The sequence below is a fragment of the Pelophylax lessonae genome, assembly GCF_965119305.1.
Source record: "Pelophylax lessonae genome assembly, chromosome: 2".
Lineage (NCBI taxonomy): Eukaryota > Metazoa > Chordata > Amphibia > Anura > Ranidae > Pelophylax > Pelophylax lessonae.
Window position 1 is genome coordinate 365593523 of NC_138769.1, and position 11796 is coordinate 365605318.

Genomic DNA, 11796 nt, shown 5'->3' on the forward strand with positions numbered 1-11796 from the left:
CTGCTGTTACACATATTTGGGAAAAGAACCTGGGACAAATCACCAGCCTTTTCAGGGCTATAGTATATAAGTACAAAATTCCCCAGCTTCCTATACCTTGCTCTCTTTCCTTGCCCTTTCATTTTTACATGAGAAGAAATTACATCTCAACAGATATTGCTGCTCAATACGAGATGGAAGCATAAATCTTTTATCATAATTATAAGTGCCATGGGAGGTAATATAATGTATTACCATTAACCATAGTTTCCAGTCTCTTTTCAGTGTTTGATTTGCAGGAGTCAGACCTATACTAGGGCCAACTTCTTCAATTCAAACAATGCAGAGAAGAGACCTAGGAACGGAAGCTGTGATTAATGATAATACAGCCATTGGCAGATACGTTTTAAAAGGATAAATAGCCAGTGAATTACTTTGTAGAGTAATTCTTTAAGCTAATATTTTATATATAAGTAAATTTTAAGGCTAAATACACATATCTGAAAAATGCACACACACACACAAACTGAAATACATGCATTTAATTTTAATTCACAGGAATAGGTACAGGGATCTCAGAGGACATAGGCTGTAAAAGCGAAGCACTACAACTCTCTTCTCCTGTGACCAATTACAAACTCTACTGCTAGAGGTTATGTGCTATGATGAGTGTTGCACGGTTAGTAACTGGCAACCAAACGGAATGGTGTATCCTATTATATTTTGTGTTTCTCAAATGCCATTTCTGATACCTTGCTAGGCCTTGCAGGATCTCAAGAGCATGTGGATTCTGGATATTTGGTGCAAGAGAAGAAACTAGAACTATGCTTTAAATCAGCAGTTCCAACTGCTTATTTTTTGCCTACTGTAAGAGACGTTCAGGTGGACCCAAACAGGCGTTGGTGCACATGCCCAGGCACATTAGTTTGCACAGGAAGAAATGTGCGTGTACGCATGCGCTAAACCGCAAACGCACACGCATTGGCTCCAAACAGCCTATTTAAGCTGAGCAGTGACAGGAGCACATTGCTAAGTGGTCTTTCAGCTTGTTCTTGTTCACCTGTGCCCTGACTTGCTTCTGGTTTACTTGTGCTGACCCGGCTTGCCCTTGACTCTCCTTTGGATTCCTGCCTGCCTACCTGTCAACCCGGCCTGTGATTGACCTTGCTCCTGTTTTATGCCTTTGTACCTCGCTGCCAGATTGTGTACCCACTTCAGCTTGTATCCTGACACTGCTTCCATCTCACGTTCCTGTACCCGCGCTGTTGATGACTTCTTGGCTTGTGTTCTGGCCTCGCTCCTGCCTTCTCATCCAGTATCACGGAGTTCCAGTTCCAGGTGCTCATCCGGTGATCCACGGCCATCGGTCTACTGCCAAGGCGCAGCCAGTGACACCTGCTATACCAGCCCTCGTGCCACTCTCTGCCCCACCCAGGGGTGTTGGACAGGAGGTGCAAGAGAAGCCCCCTCTACAGCTCGATCTCCATTAGGTATGTAATACCTTCCCTGGTGCCTCCTTTCTCCTCTCATCAACATGTTACTGACATTTTAAATAAAATCTTTCTTTGTTTTATTACATAGATGTCATCACCGGATTTTTGTGCTCTTCTATGCAGGCAGATCCGCTCCTCAGGAAGGAACTGGAGAGAGCCCAGAGAGTCCAATGAAGGGCAACAAAGCTAATAAAGGGACTGGAGGATCTTAGCTATGAGGAAAGACTGCTAGCATTGAACTTATTATCTCTTGAGAGGGGATATGATCAATGTACAAATACCGTACTGGTGACCATAGCATAGGGAACAAACTATTCAGTTAAAGGGAATATAAAAGGACTCGCAGACATTCGCTAAAATTAAAAGAGAAGTGGTTAAACCTTAAACTGAGTAAAGGGTTCTATACCGTCAGAGCAGTAAGGTTGTGAAATTCTCTTCCACAAGCAGTGGTGTCATCAATAGTTTCAAAAAACTATTAGATGGGCACCTTAACAACCACAACATACAGGGGTATTCAAGGTACTATTGACATAAACACACAAACACACTCATCATAGGTTGAACTGGATGGACTGGTGTCTTTTTTCAACCTCACTAACTATTTAACTATGTAACAGATCATGGCTGGTGAGAGACAGGCTGGCAGGGTTCTGTACATAGCTTTCTGAAAACATCACAGCACTCTGCTTTAGTTCTCCTCGACCTTGATGAAGGCAGTGGATGGATGCCAGTCTGAATGCAGTAGTAAACTCAGGAGCAAAAAATCCACAACAATTAAAAGGCCACAATGCTAAACATTTTCCAAAACACTGCAGTAGTGATTATCCTCATAGCACATTTCTTACTGTTTTTGCAGCTTTGTATCTTTTGCATATCTTCCAGCTGAAGCCGGCGCCATATTTCTGGTTGTCTTCCGATTTCATTCTGATGTTTACTTCCGCTCTTTCTCCTTTGTCCTGGCTTAATCTCGCGCATATGCAGTAACTATTAATCAAGCCTAATTTTTATTCACTGTTACCATGGCACCATGGCCCCTTAAATCAGATTACACATATGTTGATGCATAATGGCAATGCTCACAACCCCTGTCACGTAGTAAGTCACATGGGGTATTTCAGAAAATTATCAATGAGTCAGCACTCTAGCGGGATTGCAATGCAATGCTGTGGAGTGATGCTGATGGTGGCACGACACCTGTATGTATAGATTTACAGCACACTAAGCATGCCGACAATTGGTGGCAAAATGTGCATGCTCAAGTGACATCATTGGAATAAACACCAGGCTATATCTCCTGAATGGTGCAGGTTGTAATACTTTTAAAGACACCAACGTCTAAGTCATTTTAAAATGCTTTACATGGCGCAAAGTAGGGCAGGAAAGTTTACAACCACTTTAAGGAGTGGGTGTCCCTAGGCAATGCTGAATTTGCCTGAAAATTGCCCTACGTAATGCCCACGTGTGATGTTGACCCTCCATAATGGAATGAACTAAAGAATGAAAGAGAAGGGCAAGGAACAGTAAGGCTGGGGAGGAAAGGCTAGATGATTCCGAATGTCCTCCCATCAGGAAAAAAGAGGGCCCTATCTAGCTTTCTGCAGCTTCTAATGCACACTGTGGGAAGTTCACCCTGAAATCAAGGTAGGCAATTTCAGTAGTGAGGAATAGGGATGATCGAACTTTTGAAAAGTTCGGTTCGACCAGAATACCCGAACTTCCCGAAAGTTTGGGTCCAGATTCCAGAACCCCATTGAAATCAATATGACCCGAACTTCGGTAATCAAAAAACACAATTTTGAAGCCCTAAAACCCAATAAATGCCCCTAAAAAGTGCCTAGGGTTCTGGGTCATGCCCCAGGGACTATTAATCACACAAAAAAAGTTCTTAAAAATTGTCTTTTTTGATAGAGAGCACATTATTGAAATAATTATTGAAAAAAAAATTAGATGTCTTTGGATTTAGTGTCTGGGGGGTCTAAAAAGTGTGCCTGTGAAGTTTCAGGTCTGTAGCATGTCCAGAACCAGAAAAAAAAGATTGTTTGTCTTAGAATTGCAGTAGAGCAGGCATATGGCTTCGCTATTTTCACATCTGGCCGTTTTTGTTGCAGGCATTTATTGGGCTTTTTTGTGGACGTCTTTGGAGGCAGGCATGACATCTGAACTTCTGTGTAGGGGTATATATACACACACACATATATGTATATATTCACATACACACATATAGGTGTGAAAGTAGCGGAACCCTATGCCTGCACTAATGAAATTATTTGCAGGCATGTGGCTCCACCCCTATCACACCTATATCTGTGTATGTGTATATATACATATATGTGTGTGTGTATATATATATATACCCCTATACAGAAGTTCAGATGTTATGCCCGCCTCCAAAGACGCCCAAAAAATGCCCAAAAAAACGCCTGCAACAACACACCTGGGCGTTTTTGTTGCAGACGTTTTTTTGGGCATTTTTTGGGCTTCTTTGGAGGCAGGCAAAACATCTGAACTTCTGTATAGGGTATATATACACACACATATATGTATATATACACATACACACATATAGGTGTGATAGGAGCATATAGGTGTGAATAATTTCATTAGCGCAGGCATAGGGTTCCGCTACTTTCACACCTATATGTGTGTATGTGTATATATATACATATATGTGTGTGTGTATATATATATACCCCTACACAGAAGTTCAGATGTTATGCCTGCCTCCAAAGACGCCCAAAAAATGCCCAAAAAAACGTCTGCAACAAAAACGCCCAGGTGTGTTGTTGTAGACGTTTTTTTGGGCATTTTTTGGGCGTCTTTGGAGGCAGGCATAACATCTGAACTTCTGTATAGGGGTATATATACACACACACATATATGTATATATACACATACACACATATAGGTGTGATAGGAGCGGAGCCACATGCCTGCAAATAATTTCATTAGCACAGGCATAGGGTTCCGCTACTTTCACACCTATATGTGTGTATGTGTATATATACATATATGTGTGTGTGTATATATACCCCTACACAGAAGTTCAGATGTCATGCCTGCCTCCAAAGACGTCCACAAAAAAGCCCAATAAACGCCTGCAACAAAAACGGCAAGGTGTGAAAGTAGCGGAGCCCTATGCCTGCTCTCCTGCAATTCTAAGACAAACAATCTTTTTTCTATGGCGGTCACCCTGACATGGAAGAGTTTGGTCCCCCTGCCATAGCAGTCAGAGTCAGTTCACCCTACACTACACTACGGTCACCCTGAAACTTAACACTTTCCCTACAGAAACTAGATCATTGAATCTAACTATAGTGGAAAATAGTACCCTAACTACACTAGATATCCCTTTCCTCACACTAATAATAGCTAAATGACACTTTTGAAGCAGGAGTAACAGAACTGCTTCCACTCTCTTCCACAGCCCCTGTATTACAGTGCTAGAGATTTGGCGGGGCTATGTTATATACTGGGGGGCGTATTCACTACTGATTGGCCTCTGGACCCCCTAGTCACTCCAATCACATTCCTAGTAACCTCCTGTCCCCTCAATTGGCTTTTACTAATGTTTCTGGTCCAAGCACAGGCTTTTAAAGCCCAGTTCCTGTCCCATTGCATTTTGGTCGGTTCTGGTTGCCGAATTCCGAAATTTTTCCGCAAAAAGTTCGGAATTCGGCCAAATTTCGAACAGTCAATGTTCAGGTCGAACCAATGGTTGACCCGAACCGTTCGATCATCCCTAGTGAGGAACTGGTACAACTATGCAATACTGAAAGTAAGGCTGGAGTTCAGCTTTAAACATGACTAATTTATTGTGCTTTTTTATAGAGGAACATATTCAAAACAGTATGTAAAATGGAAAACACTCTAATACATAATAATATTTCAACTACAACCATGTGAAACTTACCTGAAACTTAAAATGCAACCAACATTCTGTATAACTCAAAAAAGGGTTGCAGCTTCAATTAGGAAAGTATAAGGTCATGAGAGTGAGGGTCTAAGAAGTCTCCCCAAGGAGAGAGGATCAAACTGGAAAAAAAATTAACTAAAATTTGAAATGTGAAATTTGCTTTGATCCATAAAGGATAATTACTGCAAAAAAATAAGATGAGCCAAATCTGTAGCAAGCTTAAGAGAAATATACGGCAGTAACACTCTATACCACTGTCAGACAAAACAGTAGTATCAATAGGTGAGGATGCCTTATCACCCCCTTTCCCAATGTCCCTGGATAAACCAATGTCTCTTACACTAATTTATCACAGGGACCTATTTCTTGGCTTAAAGTGATATTAAAAAGTATTTCTTTTTTTCCCAAATATGAAAAAAAATATTATAAAGCTAAAATTATATTCTTACCTGCTCTGTGCAAAGATATTGCACAGAGTAGCCCCTTACCTCCTCTTCTGGGATCCCCTGCCAGTACTGTGCACTCCTCCCCTGAGTATGCCACCATAGCAAGCTGCGTACTATGGGGGCACACATGCGGGTGCAGTGTATCCATAGACACACACAGCCCAGTTCAAGGCACACACAGTCCCGGTGGGCCACACCCCCACCTCCTCCTCACTGGATTTGATTGACAGCAGCAGGAGACAATGGCTGCTGCTGATATCAATCTGTCCTGTGAGAGCAGGGAGAGAGACCATCACTGCTGCAGTAGGGCACAGCATTAGATCAAAAGAGTACTCAGGTAAGTATTAGGGAAGGAAGTTGGGATGCAAACAGAAAGTTGAAAGATTTTTACAGGTAATGCATTGACTTTACAACCACTTCAAAAACATTTGTAATCCCAAAGGGGTAACACTGTCTAGCAGAATAAATAATACATGATGTCTGTGCCCAAGAGATCTCTTACCAAACTGCTGTCTTCAGGGTACCCACCATTGTCCAGTGAGAGGTCTAAGAGCCCACCTCTCAAGCCTGCAAAGTCTTTGCTTTGCAGGCAGCAGTTTCAGAACCGAGTCTGAAACAGAATGCCCAAGGACCCCAGGATCTTGATACAACACCAAGTATTCTTTATGGACCTTACTTTGTGCACTGGTCCAAATCATTTAGTGGAGGGGGATTATGGTGGGGAGTTGTTTTTCATGGGTTGGGCTTGGTCCCTTAGTACCAGTGAAGGGAACTCTTAAGGCAACATACCAAGACGTTTTGGACAATTTCATGCTCCCAACTTTGTGGGAACAGTTTGGGAATGGCCCAACACGACTGAACACCAGTGCACAAAGCAAGGTCTATAAAGACATAGATGAGTGAGTTTGGGGTGGGGGAACTTGACTGGCCTGCACAGAGTTCTGAGCTAAACCCAATAGGACACATTTGGGATGAATTAGAGCGGAAAGAAAGGGGGGGGGGTGCAAACGTCTAGTGCATTACCTTAGACACCTTTGAAATGTTTTTTTTTTTTAAAAAGCCAAAAACATACTCTCAAACATAAAGGATTAAATGCATATCAATTGCAACTCCAGTGTTGAGGGGGACACATCCCTGTCATTGGACAGTTGACACGTTTCGTGAAGCACGCTCCCTTCCTCAAAGCTAGTCCACTACACTGAGGGCACTGAATTTATAGGATTAGTATAAATTCAGTGCCCTCAGTTTAGTGTAGTAGCTCTGAGGAAGGGAGCATGCCTCCCAAAACGCATCAGCTGTCCAATCACAGGAATGTGTCCCCCTCGACACTGGAGTTGCAATTGATATGCATTTAATTCTTTATGTTTGTGAGTATGTTTTTGGCTTTTTTTTAAAAACCTATCAAAGGTGTCTAAGGTTATGCACTAGGTGTTTGCCTCCTCCTTTCTTTCTTTTTTTTGTGATTTGGAGTTTCCCCACTCAAGGAGAGCAGCATCACTAACAATACCATCCTAACAGAGTGAGCGCTGAGGTTTAATGATGAATTAGAGTGGAGACTGTGAACCTCTCGTGAAAAAACATCAGTGCCTGACCTCACAAATGTGCTTCTGGAAGAAGGGTCAAACATTCCCAAAAACACTCTCCCAAACCTTGTGGGCAGCCTTCCCAGAAGAGTTAAAGCTGGTACAGCTTCAAAGGGTGCGCCAACTTAATATTGTAGAAACAAAGAGAAAAGACAGGCGCCTCTGAGTAAAGACTGCAGCATTTATTTACTGAGGTACATTAAAAACTCACATCTGGGTAAGTAAATGTAGATATGTGGGTCCTCCGGCATACGGGATCGGCATGGGGCCACTGCTTATGGTCGATTGTCCTCTGTGTCATTCCGGTTCCTGTCCAGCAGGAAATGAGATGATATTGGTGGAGTTAGACCGAGGCTTGGACCGCAGGGTGAGCTGCACTGTTGCTGTCTGTGGATCTTCTGGCGTGCTCTTTTCTATTTGGCTCTAAAACTGTGTGACATGTAGGGGGATTGGCTAAATGATCAGACAGGGCTGACTTTAGGAGTAGGGTAGCAATACAAGCAGAGTCAGAAGGGTAAATAGTATACATTCAGTACAGAACCATGTTAAAAAAAAAAAAGATTATTTAGATATGCAGACAAGAGCTCATAAGAACAGTGACTCAGTAAGGACACTAGGGGGCAGTACAGCACAGTCTCTGTAAAACTCTATAGCAACAGAATATAGAGAGTTCTCTACTTCAGTAAACAATACGAAAACAGCAACTTGCACTTTGCACCTGGACAGCATCTTTCTTACAGTGAGGTAGCATGGGTCTGGTAGTCCAGGTGAGATATTGGAGGAATCCCGGGACCAGTTCCAAGGGTGAGTGTCTGGAGGAGGCTCTGGGCTGAAAACACAGGCCAAAGGCTGTCAGCACACATCTACATGAGGCACAGTACTATGAAAACAACTGGAGCAATTTTCAGTGGCTGTGTCCACGGAAGCTGTGTGCTATTGCACTCCAGCCTGGCTGTCCACACAGGGAAGGGCTGAACACCTGCTGGCAGATCACATGCCCAGCCTCCTCCGCCTCATCAGGTGTGGTCTCGTCTCTATGAGCCCCTGAGGGCAGGAAACAGGAAAATGTACACCTGGACATGTTCAGGAGTTTGTTGAAATTGGGAGGAAAGGAGTTAAAGGAGCCCATGCCTACATTTGAGCATGGTCATTGAAAACTGCCCTGCTGCTGGCCCATTTTATAATACTGCATCATCTGAAATCTCTTCATTGTTGAACTAAAACCCCTGCCTGTGCTATCTTTCTCTAGTAACTTTGAGCCTAAATTGCCATTTCAAATGTTCCTGCTTCTGAATCTCTGTGCCAGAGAATGGAAAAGAGGAAATGAGAGGAGGGAGAGGCAGAACATCAGTGAGGGAGAACTTTGTCAATGCGCAGCTTACAAAGAACTTAAGGGAGCAACCATCTATTCCCAATGAAAGGCACTGTCAAGTTAGTGCAGGCAACTGCTTTTCCAAGTGATGCTTCACATAGCTCTGCAGTCTGGGCTTTATTCACTAGGAGACAAAAAGGCGCTTCTAAGTGCAGTATTCCACTGTTGTTTAATTAATACAAACAGTTGAAAACACTTACAGAATCCATGGTATCAAAATATTGGTCAGCATAACGTTCCTGCTTCATCCTGGCAACTCTTTTGGGGAAAAGTGCCGACCAGGAGCTATCCAGGGAGAGGAGACAGGGTGGCAGGATGGCTGATTGGCTTCCGGGACCACACTGGAACGCATGGAGCCGGAAGTGACGTCAGGGGAGGGTAACGCATTTCGGAGCATGTCCAGTTCCCTCCTTTATCAGACCTTTCTTTATTACTGGGCTTTTTTCACATATCTGCTGCAGACAGCACAGTTGTAGATTGCAGTTTCTGCCTGCAGCGTATCATTCGTAGGAAAACTACCATTTGTTACTGTAAAAACAATACATTCTAATGTTTGCTTCAAGATAAAACCCTTCTCGTCTCTCCCTCTTACATTGCAGCCTAAGTAAGCACCTCCAGGGAACGTTAAATATTTTTGGGTTTCGCCTCTGGAATAATACACTGTAATTTATTTTACAAGACAAAACCTGCCTTGTCTTTCAAAATGCTTTCTATTCAAGTGCTCTCATACTGTTCTGATACTAGCCAGTTTTTACCGAAGTCTATGTTTTGGGGAATAATTTGGAAGCGTAAGGATGGGAGGGCATTCAGAGAATGTGTTGTTGTGGCTTTGAAGTGCTTTATGCTCTCTATTTTGACATTTTATTAAACTTTTAACACAATGCAGTGTGGTACGGTGAAAAAAAGAAGTTCATACACTATACTATAAACTGTTTTGTCACTGGCTAAGATGGGGGCTTTTTTTTTTTTTTTCTTTTTTTTTAAGACTACACTTTTCCTATAGCTTTTAGATTTGTTGTGACTTTTACTTTTAGCATTCAATTCAGGCCTTATAGTGCTGACTTAAAAACCAGGTGTCACAGCCAAAACTACCTAAAAAAGCCTTTTTTTTTTCAAGTTATTATAAATCAGATTGTGATGCTGCTGCTGTTGCATTTATTCCAAGAAATAATGTAAAAAAAAAGTTAAAAATAAATCATTCATGCAAAATATGGCAAGCCAGAATATGGAGTCACTGTCGCTGATGCTGTCTGTGCAAATTATATACTTCAGTAACATCACATTCAGCTTAAGGCCGGGTTTACATATGTGCGGCTCCGGGTTCGTGCCTGGGGTCTTGTGCGTGTCTGTTCACCGGTTCAGGTGCAATTCAGATCTGAATTTTTGCCTGAATTTGCACCTGAACCAGACCCAAACATGCACAGGACCCTTTTCAATTCACTCCACGGCCACCCTAGACCTGTGTGAACTGGCTCCATTGAGAGCCAGTCACACTCGCCTGTCATGCAAATTGGATGCAGGGAAACCCGCATCCAATTCGCATATATGTGAACCTAGCCCTAAGGCATCTCCTAAGTATGTACTCACATCGCAAAGGTATTGCTGTTTTCACCATGCTCCATACCAATGCCCCTTGTTTGACAATCTTTTTTCTGTTAGTCTTGAGAAAATAGGCAGAATTGATTTTCAAAATCTGACCCCCCATACACTTTAGTGGGGTTAAAATTTAAGCTTGCTATTTTGAACTTTGTGATAGGATAAATAAATACCCCACAAACTGAACCCAGACACATGTTTATCCCTAGTCCTGAGGCTGCTCCTTAAAGGTGGAAACTGTCAGAACACCTGAACTAATGTGGTGTAGTTACAATGTCTATTAGCAGGTGTCTCCCAGCAGCCAGCAGGTCCCAGCAATTATTCACAACCTGATGTTGGCTGCTGCGAGGCTATTTAACCCCACCTCAGAGGTTACTCAGTGCCTCAGTATTTTATCTGTGTGCCTGTATTCTCTTGTCCTGTGACACTTGTACCTGCTATCCATTCTGGCCCCTGTTCCTGACCTGTCTTGTTTCCTATTACTTTGTACTCCTACCTGACCCCGCTCCTCTGCTTATTACATAGTTAGATAGTAAGCTAGTTTTCCAATCCTAATGCCCACTGGCATGTATATAGGTTGCTGCATGAATGTTTTATGTTACTTATGTTCTTGTAATTATGATAATTTGTATTCCTTGGTTTAGGCTTGAGTGTGGTTTACATATCTGGTCACACTAACACTGCATGATGCCAGCACATGGCATCCTGATAAGCACAGTTATGAGCTCACCTCTTTATCTGTCCTTGTTTTTTTTTTTTCCTATTAGCATGCTTATTGTTAGCACATGATTGGGCCCATGTACTGCTTTTTGTTCTCACACTCCAGCCCTGCTGTACAGAGGTTGCAAGGGACCAGATACCATGTCAAATCCAGGTACTGACACTGCTTACATTTAATGATGTATTAATAAATTGCAGAGCTGCATTCATTTGAAAAAAATATTGCATATCCAATTTTTGCTCTATTCTAGTGCTTCAGCAGCCCATACATTATGCAATGCATATTACCAAGCTAAAAAAACGTTAAAGCAATGTGTTTGAATGGTCGCTTAGGGTCAGGTGTTAAGGCATAGGTTACTTGTTAAAAGTTGGGCTGTGTCCACACTCTCAAAGTAGCTTTTCTAGCAAATAAGAGTTGGCAAATTGTAAAGATAGAGTAGGGACTGGCTAAATAGGCTTTGACATAGCTGGCCATCTTGAACATGTATTGCAATATATGGTAACTAAGAATCCCCATTTTACAGGAAATATTTATATATATTTTTTAAGGTAAGGGTTATCAAGTAGGCAGGTTGCAGTCGAGCTACCTCAGTGCTGCCCCAGACAGGAAGGTGTGGGTTAATGTTTTTCTGGTTCTTTGGTTTTGGTGGATTTTAATTGGGTCCAACCCAATGATCCTCTTTTATTAGAGAGG